Source organism: Protopterus annectens, chromosome 6.part0 (assembly GCF_019279795.1).
Source record: "Protopterus annectens isolate FY-2018-M chromosome 6.part0, PAN1.0, whole genome shotgun sequence".
Classification (NCBI taxonomy): Eukaryota; Metazoa; Chordata; order Ceratodontiformes; family Protopteridae; genus Protopterus; species Protopterus annectens.
In genome coordinates this window covers 761,163,868-761,178,657 of record NC_056737.1, presented here as the reverse complement: position 1 = coordinate 761,178,657, position 14,790 = coordinate 761,163,868, and the positions used below count along the sequence as shown (strand labels likewise).

Below are 14,790 nucleotides of genomic sequence, written 5' to 3'. Positions count from 1 at the left end.
AGTACTTTGGAAATTTCATAGTGTTATCTCACATTGATACATATTGGCAATAAATACCTTATTTACCATGCTGGCAGTACCAGAGTTCAAACAAATATAGAAACGCAAGTTAAAAAAAGTGGAATTTGTATTAGTTGCAGAGGCCTTGAATTGCACAGATGATTATCTTAGTTTGTCTCTAAAGTTCCGATTTTGAATGCCTGCTTAAGAACATGCCAAACGGAATCTAGTACACCTGACCAATGCAATTTATTTATATATTAAGACTTGTTTGTGTGACCTTAAGACAGTACTCCTAAAGTCCCTGTACATTTGGTGTCTGTGCATTGATTTCATGGGAGGAAAAGTTAAGTGAATATGCACATTTGATTTCAGCAGGTTTTTGTTAAGGCTGTATAGTTTAAAGTTTGTGTGTTGCTTATTTTATTTATTTATTTATTTTGCATGTGTTTACCGGGTAGTGCCCGACTGGGCCCTGAGCTCATTTTCAGAGGAGACCCGGGGAGAAAAGCTCCAAAAATACATTACAAATGATTTACAGAGACATGATGAAAAAAATAAAGCATTACTTCTATAGTTAGGGATATACCCTAAGCATTGTAAAATAGATTACATAATGATTTACATAGACATGATGAAAAAAAATAAGCATAACTTACATAGTATATACTGCAAGCAAAGGACTTGCAAAAGATGAGCAGTAAACAGTAATCAAAATTCAGGTATAACACTCGTAAAAAAAAATATTTAAATAATTATGAGCAGAATAGGGGCCAGTAATCTCATAGGGTAGAGTTTATGCTAGTGATGTAGTGATGCAAGGTAGCCTATTGAGAGAAGAGAAGAGGCGAGTGTAGAGAGAAGTGAGAATAGCCTGGAAATGTGCGGGAACATAGCCATAATTTATAGAAATATTCTTTTAGTAGTAGTTTCAGATTGTGAGTATCAGGATTAGCTAGAATATGCTGTGGAACAGAGTTCCAGGTTTTGGCTATTTTAAAGGAATATAAGGAGTCTTCGTGATAGTTGAGAGATTTAGGTGTATTGAGCATTAATTTTTCACATAATCTAAGGGACCTAAGGTTCGTATATGGTTGTACAAGGTCAGAGAGAGTGGGACAATTGTCAGGTTTGTAGATGACTCTATGAGCGATTATTACCTGGTTGAGAGATAGTAAGTTGGGTAGTTCGATCCAGTTAAGATGGTGCAGAGCTGAGCAATGATGTGATTTATGAGGTAAGTTTGAGACGAATTTGCCTATTTTATTGTAACAAGTTTTGAAGTTGTGTAAATCTGATTTACATAGGTTGGTAAGGATTTGGTAACAGTAAAGTAGGGTGTCTAGGAGGGTGAGATCTGGCTGTTGCTGTTCTGGCGTAGTTAGTTATATAGGGTTTTGCTCTGTATTGTGCAGCAAGTTTTTTATGGACATTTTTGATAGTGCTATAGGTTTATCGAATTTTAGACAGTTGTCTATTGTGAGACCTGGAAGTTAGTTTGCTTGACTGGTTTAATTTTTGTTCTGTTGGAGTAATAGATGGCAAGAGGGGATGGGGTGTTTTTTGCACTAGCACAACTGAAGACCATAAGCTACGTTTTGTTGGTGTTTAGTAAGAGTTTATGGTCAGATAGGTAGCTTTCTATATCTTGGAGGACAATTTGCACTTTCTTTTGTAGTTCCTTAATGGAGGGGACAAAGCAGACGAGACAGGCATCAGTGTATTGAATGATAGAAGCGAGCTTAGTGGCGGTACTGAGGTTATTGGTTAATATGATAAAAAGGAGAGAGCTGAGGATGGAGCCTTGGGGAACTTCAACAGTGATTGGTAGATGGGGAGTTTGTTATCCCATTTGGTGGCTTGTTGACTGTTGAGAGATAGATATGAAACCAGTTTAGGGATGTTGTGCTGAGATTATAAGAGCAAGCTTATTGAGGAGTATTTGATGTGACACACAGTTGAAAGCTGTGCACATGTGAAGGAAGGTTGCAGAGATGAGCTGGCCATTATGTTTGAAGAGATTAACAGTGTTTGTGAAGCTTATAAGAGCAGTTTTAGTACTATTTCTAGGTTGGAAACCATGTTGAGTATTGGATAAAAGGTTATTCTTAAGGAAGTGATTAAGGATTTATTAATGAATGCATTTATGTAAGATTTTGGATAATGGTGAAAGAATGGAGACTGGTCTAATTAAAAAGGTCAGTGGAAGGGCCACCTTTGTGGAGGGGTATGATATGAGATATTTTCCAGAGGAGAGGTACATACTGTTCAGCGATAGTAGTTGATTAGAATAGATATGGAGTAGGAGATGGTTGCAGAGGCAAGTTTCAGAAATTCGTTGGGCAGTTGATCAGCTGCAAGAGAACAGGGCTTTAATTTACTTAGAAGCTTTCTTGTGTAACTAGTTTGGATTGGCTTAAGAGTGCAAGAGCTAGGGTTATATTCTGAAGAGTTTGGTATAGATAGGGGGGCGTTTGCACTGTTATTTGCAAGGAAGTTAGAGTTAATAAAGTGGATATTGAATTGAGTAGCTATACACTTAGCTGTGCTACTGGTTGATGGTGCAGGGGTGGTAGGTTTTACTGGGCTTAGGAGGTGGTTAATGGCTTGCCAGATTTTCTGAGGGTTGTTTTGGTGTTTTTGCTGACATGTTTGAAAGTATGTATTTTGGCTTGATTTCTTAGTTGTTTCTATGAGGTTAGGTTGTCTTCATTTCTGTTATGATAAAGAGTCCAGGCTCGCTATCCCTTTGCTTGAAAAGCAGTTTAGTCTCTTTAGATAACCATGGTAGTAGTTTGAATTTGGAGCAAATTTTTCTAATGGGAGCTAAGCTATTAAGTATTTCAAGGAATGACTTGTTAAAATACTGTACAGTGAGGTCTAACTGAAGGACGTTTAATGGAGACCAAACATATTGCTGTAGTAGTATTGCTGTAGTAGTGTATTGAAAATAGAGAAGGAGGTTTTTTTTTTTTTTTTTTGTTTTTTTTTTTGCGGATGTCTTTGTATGTGTTTCCTAAGAAGAAAGGTTGGGGAGTGATCACTCAGGGTACAGATTTGTGACGTATATTAGGGTTATTTATCAAAATCCAGTCTAGTATAGATTGCTTGCTGAAATGTTTATGTGCATGGGATAGTTATTTTGCTTGTCCTTTTTTTTTAAACATGGATGGCTCTTGTGTTGTCTTTACAAGCAGATGCTTTTGCCTATTTCCATCTTTATTTGCTGTCTTGAATGCTTTTCATTATATAAAAATCATTCGATTCTAAAGGAATTTGGATGGTGGTATACACATTTCTGTTTTATTTTTATAGATTTCAGCAAGTTATTTTTTCTTTGAATTTATTCAGACCTCTGGTTAATGTTATACTTTACCACCCTCACAAATGAATTTAGCTGTCCTGTTTTGACTTGTTCTGTCTTTGAATCAAGCATGTAGTGATGCTTCACTATAACATCTGGATAGCCTTTGCAAACCTTACCAACATACACAAAACTGGTAATTACCATACCCCTGATTATACACTGCATTACACAAAGGTAGACAAACACTATATGTTTGCTTCCTTAATTGTCTCTAAGTAAGTTAGTTAACACTGTGGTCACGTAGCAGTAACTAACGCACGTCATTTTGAATGAGCGTGTATCTTCAAAAAAAGTAGCCTCGTACTTGGCATTGGAGTAAGTGGAGGCAGAATGTAACACTGCATCATTTACTGCTCCAGACACCTTTGAATGTTGGTACAATAGATGTTGTAACTGTCTTGGTGAAGACACCTTTTCCTCCATCAAGTGATGCCTTCAGTGTATACGTATTTGCATACCGTCAGTGTCCAGTTTAATACTGCTTCCAGTTAAAAGTTGATACTGTTAGTATGCATCTTCCTTAGTTGTTATACTGCACAGGTTATATAGGATTTTGTTCAGAATACTTCATGGATCTGTAGACAGCCCAAGCATACACTTTCAACTCGTTTGTCTTATATTTAGTTGATTTTGTACACGCTGGCTAAATACAGGTCCCAAGTACTAAACTATTATTTTCACATATGTCAAATACAGTTATGAGTTTAGCACTCTTAGCTAGCACTGTAGTATGGTTCCATTCCAGACACAAGCCATGTTATGAAGAATCTTATAAATTTAAAGTTTTAACACATACTGGCGCAATCTGTTGCAGCCGAAGAATTGGGTGACATAATCCTTGTCAGCTGTATTAAAACATCTGCTAATTTGCTGTTGGTTACTGCTTTGATGAAAAAAGAGGAAACATCTTTCAAATACCTCCAAGTGCTTTGATAAAAAGAGGCAACCTCTTTTAAATACCTCCGAGTGTGGTGTAAGCATTTTTGCTAATATTTCAGAGTGCACTTGAAGTGTGCTAAGATGCTGGCTGTACACAGTGACGTTTAAAACATGACTTAATAGGAAAATCCCATTTAGGCAAGTCCCATTTACCACCTAAAGGTAGGCCCCAGCTCTTTAACTGAAAGCAAATTACAAAGAAGTTACAGTTCTATGCATACTACATAGTTTCTCCACCTCCACCCAATTTGACGAGCCATTCTTCTAAAATGTTGTACAGATTGATAAGCTGAAAATTATACAGAACAGAGTACATCTGTCAGAAGACAGGGTTGCCTATAGATTTCACTATAGTTTAAGGAGGCTGCAGCAGCAGGTCATACTTTTAGGATGGGTACCCATTTACTGTCCATCACCTAGTGGGATTTATCCAGTACATGTTAATGGGGCCCATCTCTCTTAGCAGTTGTTTGATATTAGATGTTTGAACAATAAACCTACTCTAGTTATTGCTGCTGCATTTAACAAATTTCTGCCTGTTAGCAGTCAACCTTCATCTGCATGCTAAAAGGCTACACAAAACTTTGTGGATAAGCATGGTTGAACAGCAGCTCTTTTTTTTTTTTACTTGCAGTTTTTTTTTTATTGTGTCCTTTCAATATTGTCAGTCTTTAACATGGGTTATCCATTGCATTTTAACCAGAAAGCTTGAGACCTATTTTATAGCAATGTGACCTGTGTTGAAACCGCTGTCACTCAGTGCTTTTCTGGGAGATTTCTCCCATAAATTCAAGATTAAGGGTGAGTAACCAAAAGTAGGTTATTGTGTACAATAGCATCCATCCAGGTAGAACTAGGTAGATGCATTTGGTAGGTATGAAAGAATTTCTTCTTCTGCTAACTTCATGTTCTTTAATATTTTTAATTTAATTTACCTTTCTTTTTTCAGTCTTGTGGCACAGAGATCTTCTATGCTGCCAGTTACCAGGGTTCAGGTTCAAGCTTTGCTTGTTTGTAGGTTTGGGTGGGATGGAAAATTTGAACAGCTAGTTGTCTGCATTTCTTTCCATTTGGATGGTGTTAAGATGTAGCATTTTTGCACCATATTTGGAGAGACTAGGGTGTATTGTAGCTCATCATACCTAAATAAAAGAATTGTGGCAAGACATTAGGGCTTGCCTGCCTGTGTCTGGTGAACTTAGTTTGTTCGTGGCCTTGGTAGGTAAACTGATTGGCAGCTTGTGTTGATGACAGCAACAAGCTGTCTCAATTTTTTACTTCTGTTTCCCACTTAACATTGTGAGAGTTTGCATCCAGCAAAACTATTCTGTCCTGGAGGCCAAAGGACTGGTGTATTTTTGGTTAGACTGGGTGAAGACTACAAAAGGATTGTTGGACAATCAGGTGATAGCTGTGACTGATTAAGTTAAAAGTTTAGATGTTGCCTGGGGTTGAGAAGGATATTGGTGGCATAAAAAAATAACAATTTTTCTTTTTTATCTGACTAGAAGCTCTAGCTAGCTTAAGCATTAAAAGTAAAGCCTTTTTTTGTAGCACACCGAGATGCAACACAGAGAAGTACTTTTTCACGATTTTTAGAGTTGTGTGGTTAGATATATATGCATGATGCTGCAGTTGCCATTGTGTGTGCTATATTGATAGTGATTTTTTCATGCTGGTTTGTATGGCTGTACCACACTAGATGTCCTTTCTTGGATTAATGTTGCAGTGTTCTAATACTGATGGGTTATCCTGCCTGAGGTAGTCTGATGTCTGGCAGGTGTACAAAGCCAAAACATTCCTGGTGCATCATGCATCCAGTCTATGACCTTAGCCCATGGGCATAGGGTACAGAAGCAGACTTGAGTGTAAGATCCTCACACTATATTGCCACCAATCTGAATGCAGGATCTTCGCTCATGTCAGCCTGTACACTAGTTGACTTTGCTGCTACCGTTGCCTACATTTATCCAGGTAAGTGCCCCATTGTGGAGCCTTCTTTTTTATTTTCCTTTGATACAAAAGACTTGTTAATGTCTGCTAAGAGAGGGAAGTGTGACTGTGGTTGACCGATCCCTTATAAAGACCTCCACTCCCAGTGTCTGTTTTGATTAAAGAATTTGCAGTCATCTGTTACAAAATCCTTTTGTAATAGACCCAACTTCTGAAGTGCCTCATGCAAACCAAGATGACAGAATCTTGGCTGTTGTACATCCCACTCACACCCAAAAAGTTGATCAAGAAATGAAGGCTTGAATCTTCAGCTGCCCAGTCTGAGTCAGATTTTCTCACTGAGATGCAGGAGGAATGGTTGGTACATCTAACTCCTTTACAAATACCCACTACTGTGCCCCAGCCAGAGGCCAGTGTGGTGTCTGCTACGAACATGTGTGATGAGACTGAGTGATAGGGAAAGGGGAAACCTAAGATGATAATTTCGGAGGGACCAGTGGGCATACCCTCATCCTTGTTAGAGATGAGGTACCAAGCAGTATAATCAGTGTCCGTCAGTGTTCCGAACCCCTGTGTTTTGTTAGGATGGACATCATGCCTAAGACAAAGTGTATTTCTCCTACTCAGACATCTTAGGAACAGGAATGGCTTGAATTTTGTCAGTGTCTGTGCAATGCCATTGTGTTGTTGAAGATCCCTGCCCCCCCCCCCCCAAAAAAAAAGCAAGAGCACAAATCTTCATCTAAAGTGAAAGACAAATCAAATTCAGATGAGGATTCCTTTGCTTTATTCATCTGAAAAATATTCTCCTGGACAGCTTGCTTCAGATGATGGAGACCTTCACCCTGACTCTCTTATGGAAGACGTTTCCATTGGGCAGACTATTACTTGGGTGACGCAACATTTTGAATGTCAGCCCGTACAAGTCATTGACATGCTATGACTTACTTTGAGGTAGGGGCTCCAAAATTCACTCCATCACCGTAGGTCTTAGGAGCATTCCTGGATGCAGTGTATCCACATTTTCTTTTTCTTCCCTAGGTTCCCAGCCTCCAGCTCCAAAACACCTGACAGGTTTTATGAAGTTTCTCTACAAAAACTAAGTAGTGGGTCCTTCAGTTTTTCAATTCTTCATTGATAAGCCCACTAAGCTTTTACCTGAAGCTAATGAGTTGCCATCAGATGGAGATTGTAAGGGTATGGACCAGTATGTTAAGAAGATCTACATCTCTGCCACCTTAGTCTTCAAGGCCCTGAATTGTCAGACTTTGATGAAAAAAATATTTTTGTTTATATTAGGGGAATTAAATAAAATTGTGGCTAATTGGGAGGTTTCCAGTTATAAGACGCAGGTGGTACCCATGCTGAGTTAAGCTGCACAAGTAGCCAGGCATTCTAATAAATGCATCTGTGATGCAGCAGAGACTTCCCCCAGGGCTCCAGCCACTGGCTCTGTTACCCACAGATTTGCTTGGCTTTGCCTTTAGTCATCATAGAGGATGTCAAAGCCAAGCTGCTGGATTACACCTTCATAGGGAACCTTCATTGGGCTGTAGTACAGCTGACCTTTTCAAAACTGTGCAAAAGAGGGAGAAAGTGATGCAGGATTCTAAACAGATTTTTCTCACTGCTGTCCCCAGGTATCAGAGGAATCATCCAAGCCCACTTCCCACTTCCTTTGTCCAGTTCTCTCACCTTGGCCCCCCACTAAAGACTACACAGTCTTGCTGTTAGAAAGACTAGACTTCACCCTTAACTTCAAGAAGTCTTGTCTGATCCCCTCCCAAGATCTGGTGGTCTTGTGTTGCAGGCTGGACATTCATTTGATGACAGCTTTTCTCCTTAAGGGGAAAGTCCTATTCAAGTCCAGCTACTTCCAGTACCTGCTTCCTCTGGGTTCGATTTAAGCAAGAGAAATCCAAAGAACTCTGTGGTACATGGTAGCTACAGTACCTAAGGTACCCTTTGCCAGTCTACGTATGAGAAAAATCCAGTGCTGCTTGACGTCCTTTGGTCTCGGCTCTCTCACCTGCTGGACCTCCAGATCCTCCTCTTGGACTTTCTAATGAAAGAGTTGCAACTGTGGGGTCCTCAGATCCATCTCAGTTCTGAACTGCCCTTCCGCCCAACCACTTCCACCCATGACATCCACACAGATGTTTTGGATCTTGCCTGAGGTGTATGGATGGACCCCACAACAGTTCAGGGGCAGTGGTCACCCAAGGAGATAACAGAACACATCATTGTCAAGGAAATGCAGGCACTTATCCAAGCAATTCAGGTATTTTCATAACTCTGTAAACCAGGCCTCCTCAGGATTTTCCAAGACAACACTGATATGTGGTATATCAACAATCGAAGGGAATCAAGCCCTACCAGCTGTGCTGGCTAACTTTGATTGCATGGGATCATGCAATAAATTCAGATCTATCCATACCAGGCCATTTACATTTTGTCAGCAGATAGTGTTCTTGTAGATCCATGGAAGAACCTCATGAATGGATGTTGGACAGGGAGACCTTCCAGGACATGGACCATGAAGTGTGTATCCCTCAAATAGACCTGTTTGCTTTCTCTCAGAGCAGACAGCTCTAGCTGGTGCAAAACAGCTTGATCTTGAATGGACTGTTCAGGCTGTTTTGCTGCAGGACCCCTTGTCCTTAGGCTTGGAGAGTGGATGCGTGATGTCTTTCTGTTGGGGTGGGGAGTTCTTCTAAGCCCCACCTCATCAAGAGTTGTCTTGAAGATCCAAAGAGACAAATGAAAAAGTATTGATAGTGACTCCCTTTTTATCCAGGCAGCATTGGTTCCCCCTTCTTAATTTAGCCAGAGACTGTCACAACAAGTTACCCCACAAAGTGAACTGACACAGAAAGAGGGCCGTCGAATACAGCAAAGACTGCAGGTTCTCATCCTGGCTGTTTGAGTGATAAACACCAGTTTTCAGATGTGCTGTGGGAGGTGAGAAATCCTACTGTGGGAGGTGAGAAATCCTACATCTGGAAAATCTCAAGTGGAAAAGATTTTCCATCTGTTATCTTAAGAAGAATAAGGGCCCCTTTTGATGTGGTGATTCTGGTTATTCTTTCTTTCTTGTGTGTGTTACTTAAGTGGACTAACCTATTTCTCCATTAAGGCACACCTACCTCTTATTTCTGCATGACTCTAACCCCCTCCTCACCACTTTCCATAATTGAAGTCAAAACAGTTTTTAATTGGTGTCCTTCACTTGAACCCAAGTAGGAAGCCTGTTCTTAGGTTCATAGGCTCCCACTTTGCCTTGGGAAAGTTTACTTCACCACTTTTTGAACCAGCAGTAACTGTCTCTCAGAAATTCTGTACCTGGAAAGCAGTTCAGCTAGTTGCTCTGCCCTCTGCCAGAGGAGTTTAAGTGCCATTCTCCCCTTCCTTGGCTTCCATAAAGATGTGGTTTCCTCATAGGCTTAGCCCCTCTTTTATATGAAAGGTAGTAAATTAGCTGTCCGTCAACCAGACCATCCATTTGCCTACCTTCTTTCCTAACGCACAAAACAATGAGGAAAGACTTCTTCATTCCATGGTTGTGTACATACAATTAAGATTCTGTTTGATCAGGACAAAAACATCCAGGCAAACAGACAAGCTTTTTATCTCCTTCCAGGAGGGTACGTTGGTCAATCCTGTCTCTAAATAAGATCATCTCCAACTGATTTTCTAAGGCCCACCCTCCCCCTTATATGTTGCTCCTTGTATGGCAAATCCCCATCATCATCTGTAAAGGCTCATTTCACCAGAGCTGCTTCAAAGGCATTGACTCCACATATGTTCTAGAGGCAACCACCTGGTCATCAGTTCACACCTTTACTGGACATTACAAACTGAATGTCCTTTCCATATCTAAGACCATCCTTTGCTAGATCTACCGTTTTAGGATGAGTAGACTGTTTCCCTTGTCCCCAACCCATCCACCCTTAAAAATCTCTAGCTTTAGGAATCGCCCATCAGTACTGGAATACTGCAACAGTGATCTAAGGAAGGACATAGAACAATTGTGGAAAAACATCCCATAAGAGTAGATATCCTATTGATCACTTTTGCAGTATTACATCCCTCCCTCCAGCCCCTTTCACTTTCTCTTATTTTCACTTTGATGCTCTCTCTTTACCTTTATGGACCAAGGGGGGAGTAGTTCCCTTCTCAACTTCCTTCTTTGCTGGACTCCTACTTTATTTGTACTCCGGCTCCTCCAGGGTCTCCTGGTTCTAGATAGTATGAGGATCTTAAGCTGATACATTTGCTTATGCACTCAGCCAGGCATTTGGTTATCTTGGATAGGATAATCCATCAATGTTGGAATAATGCAACAGTGATCAGTATGACATCTATTGTTATAGTAAGTTCTTAACTGTACTTTTCATGCACCGCTAAACAGAAGGTCATGAATTGTCTTTTGGATTGGTGGTTGAAGGTTTTTTTTTTTTTTTGTCCGGTAGAAGTTCTGGTTTGCATTAGTCAGTGTGCCTGACCTCAGTGTCAAGAGATTTGCAAAAAGCAGTCCACAAAAAAAAAATTGTTCTGCTTTTGTGCATCTTTTAGCTACAGCATCACATCACCGATTGTCTTAGGAACATGGGAATGCTAGGCAAGTAGTTAATTAGGATAGTAAGATAACTAGCAACATGCACCTTTAAGTAGACACTTTTAATTTTTTTGCCTCTCGTTTCAAGCACTTAATTGTGCTTACCTTACAAATCGAGCAGGGTTGTATGTGTGTCTATTCAAGCACACTTCAAGGCTAGTCTTAAAAGGTAGTCAAAGTAGTACTTTTAGACCTGTACTGATAACTCATTCCATAGGCCAGGAATATGTTGAGTTAGGAACCTGTCTTGTTTGTTTGTTGGTGTAGATATAGATCCATAGTGCAGATGTTTATAGCTCCACTGGTTTTTGAAAAAAAAAAATGCCAAATAGGACTGAATCTTTCATGGCTTGAAAAGTGAGAGACAGGTCATCCAAGAGTAGTCTGTAAGATACTGAATATAAGGAAAATTGTTAATTTCTCAGGATAGATAAAGGATTTAAGGCCTTTACTTTTCTTGGTAAGGTATCTTTGGGGCCTTTTTAGTTGAGCAATATGAGTCCATTTATACATAGCAAAGAAAGCATTGTATTTAATGTGTCTGGTAAAGGAAGAGTACAGTGGCAAAATGGTGACTTGATCTTGAAGGTATGGCCTTGGACATTATCTGGCTAGTTAGATGGATTTCCTGACTGTAGTGGAAACTTGATGATTGAGAACTTTCCACATAAGTACCCAGATATTTTATAATCATGTCTTCCCTGCTTTCGATTATCTTCAGTTCTTTCTTACTATTCCATTGGATGTAGGTTGTCCAGTTTTCAGAAGAATTTCTTTCTGCCTTAAAAGTTGTCACACTCATCCAGTAGGCATCCAGTAGGTCCTGAAAATTATAACACAAGCATGCTCCAGAGATCCTAGGTTTTCTACCAACAGCCCCCCCCCATCCCAAGACTTACACATGCAGTCCTCGTCTTTGCCGTAGTGAATGTATAAGGGCAACTGAGGTTTCAATAGTTTTGCTGGTTGAGGGGGTCAGTATACATTCTGTTTAAGAAAAGGGCACTAAAATGGGCATTCTTCAGCCTTTCCATTTCTTTTCCTCTCACCTTAATGTATACAGTATAACCGCAGTACTTCATTCTGCATACCCATTTAGATTTCCTCATTATCATGCTGTGTTTAGCAAAGATTGTTTTCAGCAATTGTCATTTGATATTACTAAGTTGTAATGGTAGCTTGTGTTTTTCTGAATATACTGGGCTGTTTATTTCTGTATGTGTGTATCCTCCATTGAATGGGAGCCATTTGCATTGCCTGCAAGGTCACATTGATCTGAACTGTTAGTTGTTTAGCCTCATCTTCTTCTAACCCTGGCACAATTAAGTCTTCCATAAATATTTCCATTTGTGCTCTTTCTTGACTTTTTGCTTTATACAGATTTTCTTTAAAATTTCTGAAATACATGTCACTAAAACCTCTACAGGATCTCTGGTTATTTTTCTTGTTATAGTCTGTCTGACCCTTTCTATTTATGCTGCTTTGTGTTAAACATTTTTTGCTCTGGACTTATCAAAAAATAGTTGCTTAACAGCAGTCTTTATAATATGATGAATAATATCCAGACACTCCCTTATTTTCTCTTTAGCACTCTGCATTCAGACCTCCTCTTCTGTGTGATTCCCATTATTATGCAATATTTAACCTTTGTTAGTCCCTCTAAGTAATTCCTATTGTTTCTTAACCATGTCTGTTTCTGTTTTATTTTTACTCTGTTTTTAAACTCCATTTTCATTTTGTTCGACTCACTAGCAATAAATTCTGAAGGTATTTCTCTTTCCTACTAACACTCTAATACTTTCTACATATTCCTTAAATTCCTCTCTTTTTAGCAGGTATGTGGGAAAGTACCAGTGTCTCATTTTATTTTGTTACCTTGCATTTTTATTTTGATTTTTATTGGTGCATGATCTGAAATAGTTATTGAATGTGTGTCCGAAGCTTTCAATTAAATGCAAATGTTACAGTGAGGTATAATTTCTATCTTGCCTCACTCACTTATTGTACCTTGGAGAATAAGATGTAATTTTTGATCAAGTTCCTAATACTGAATTCACATCTTCCATACCAAATATTTTCATAACGTTTTTTCAGAAATGTAACCTCTGTTGTTATATTTTCCCTTCTAGGTCCCCTGATACAGCCTCTCTATTGCATATCAAGTTTCATTCACCACCTATAAATAGTAATCCCTAGTGAAGGCTAATTATTTCTTCTAAGATTTTCTTAAGCTCCGTAATAGCAGTTTTTGATGGAATATAAATACACTCCAGTGCAATCCTCTGCCCTTGCTAATAGCCCCTTACTATCAGAAATCTACCATTATTGGTTTCTTCCCCCTCTTTTCTCACTTTTGGAGCCAGGCGAGCAATTAGTATAATTACTTCCCTATTTCTTTGTCTCTGATATTCTGCTGCATATCCATCCTGCAATCTTTTCTTTGTCAAATTCACTTGCTCATTTTTTTCAAATGCGTCTCCTGTAGCATTGATATTTGCACTCTCTATTTCTTAATATAATTCAATACACTTTCCTTTTTGTCTGTATCTGTAAGGCCATTTACATTCCAAGATATTATGGCTAGCATAGCCATCATGATAAAAGCTATTTTTCCCACCTGTTGTACATGACAGCTTTTTGAATGTGTATTTCCAGCTGTTGTGTTGCATGCAAGCACTAATGTTTGTCAGGCTGATATTTGTTGTTTCTTCTCATCTACATTTGAACCTGTTTTACATTTTTATGATTTTTTTAATGAAAACCCTCAAACAAAAAACAAAATGCATTTTCAAAACACCCCATCCCATATAACATTAGAACAACCATAAATAAATGTGTATATCTTCAAAAAATTAAGTTTAAACCTCCAGATAGGAACAACTACCGAAATCGACAGCTGCACCCACAGGCATTACCTAACCTAAAATTAAAGATACCCATGCTAAAGCGCATATGACTGCCTGTGTTCCAATTAATGCTGATTTCTCTCTGTTTTTCCTGATCTTTATTCTTCTCCCATATGTAGAAAAACAGTTTGCATGCTTTCAGAAAACAGTAACTCTTAGCCCTAAGAAAAAGTGCATTGGCTGTCTTTAAATAAAACTAAATTGTACACTATTCCTTTAAATGCATTAAAATATTATTGCTGCTACGGTGGTTGCTATCTCTTATTCACTTCCCATAATTTCAGACTTTTTTTTCCTCTAACCTGCTTGCCATTGTCCATTTAAATGTTACATTTCTATCAACAGAGAATGTTCAGAACTCTCAAGATTAATTGCACCTGCAGACAGCTCTTCATGGAAAAATACTCAATAATGCATCTTTGTCAGCTTCATTCAGAACATAATATACAACTTTCTTCAGCATCAGACTACTTGACTTCCACTCTGCATTTGCTAATGGTAAAAAGCAAGCTAATATCTTTGCAGATGTAAGAAACTTGGCATTTTTTCATAGCATTCGTTGTTTTGTCTTATTTTAATGCATTGTTGCTTACAAAAAAATACTTGTTTATAGTTTAAGCCAAGGTCATTAATCTAGACATTCATCCTTGTAAAAAAATAAGAGAAAATATCTTCATTCTACATGTAATTCTTGCTGATTTACACCCCACACCCACTCCAGCAGCCCAAGATCACAGTGTATTAACATTAAACTTGCTTTTGTCCATCCTTTCTTGTCCTGCTTGACTGTAAAGCCTGTATTTCTTTCAATTAAAAAACTAATTTATTTATTTTATTTAACATTTGTTGACCAGAAAAGTCCGGCTAGGACAGAACCTATTTTCAGCGGAGGTGTGGGGAGAAATGCTCCAGAGTATGTCTTTGGATTATGGGAGGAAACCGGAGTACCTGGAGGAAACCCACGCAAACTGTGGGAGAACATGCAAACTCCGCACAGAAGACACCCC

The 14,790-nt window shown here is 38.9% G+C and overlaps 1 protein-coding gene across 1 annotated transcript in view; it reads left to right on the top strand.

The window, feature by feature from the left end:
* EXOC5 (exocyst complex component 5) overlaps positions 1 to 14,790 on the top strand; it is a gene marked incomplete in the record, with an annotated part of 1,512,951 nt that overhangs the window by 916,944 nt on the left and 581,217 nt on the right.